Source organism: Octopus bimaculoides, chromosome 6 (assembly GCF_001194135.2).
Source record: "Octopus bimaculoides isolate UCB-OBI-ISO-001 chromosome 6, ASM119413v2, whole genome shotgun sequence".
Taxonomy (NCBI): Eukaryota; Metazoa; Mollusca; class Cephalopoda; order Octopoda; family Octopodidae; genus Octopus; species Octopus bimaculoides.
The window spans coordinates 6,592,327-6,593,035 of NC_068986.1; the positions used below are offsets into that span (position 1 = coordinate 6,592,327).

General features: G+C 40.1%; 1 protein-coding gene across 1 annotated transcript in view; it reads right to left on the reverse strand.

The window, feature by feature from the left end:
* The window catches only part of LOC106867448 (uncharacterized), an 89,881-nt gene that overhangs the window by 39,803 nt on the left and 49,369 nt on the right, over window positions 1–709 (reverse strand). The window lies entirely within an intron of this gene.

Consider the following 709-nt stretch of genomic DNA (forward strand, 5'->3'; position numbering starts at 1 on the left):
ATCGTCCAACCCATGCTAGCATGGAAAGCGGACGTTAAACGATGATGATGATGATGATGATGATGATTTGCATGATATTTATTTTAAAAAAGAAAAGGTTGACAGTAACTTTGAAGTTTCATTGGTTGTTAGCTTTGTCAGACAGTCTGACAACAATTCACAGTGACTGTCAACTCATTAAAATCTTAGAATAATATTTATTCTATAAATGAATGGAGGCCCATGAAAGTAAGTGTGCCAGATATGAGAGCCTTCTGTAGGATTGCAAGAAGGGATGGCAGGTATGGCTTTTCCCAGTCGAGGTTGGCTGTAAGGGATTCCCTGGTCAGTTGACAAGGAGAATATTTACAACAATTGGAATGAGAGGGATGGAGAGAAGGGTGGCTGTGCGCAGGATGGGAGAGACAGCTGAAAGATCCTCTTCTTGGCTTTGGAGTAAGAGAAGAGTTAAGCTGGGCAGCAGGAGGAGATGAGGAGCAGTGACTTGGCCACCTCTGCTGACCCACCAATAAGAGGATGTTACAGTTCAGGGCTGAAACACCTGATGAACGTTGGATACTGTCTGACTACATCAGTTCCTCCAAGCTATGGCTCCATTCACTTTGGTGAATGGATAAAGCACCTCCTTACAAGTGTTATTAACACACACACCTATATATCTATATAGTATATATATATATATATATATATATATATATATATATATATA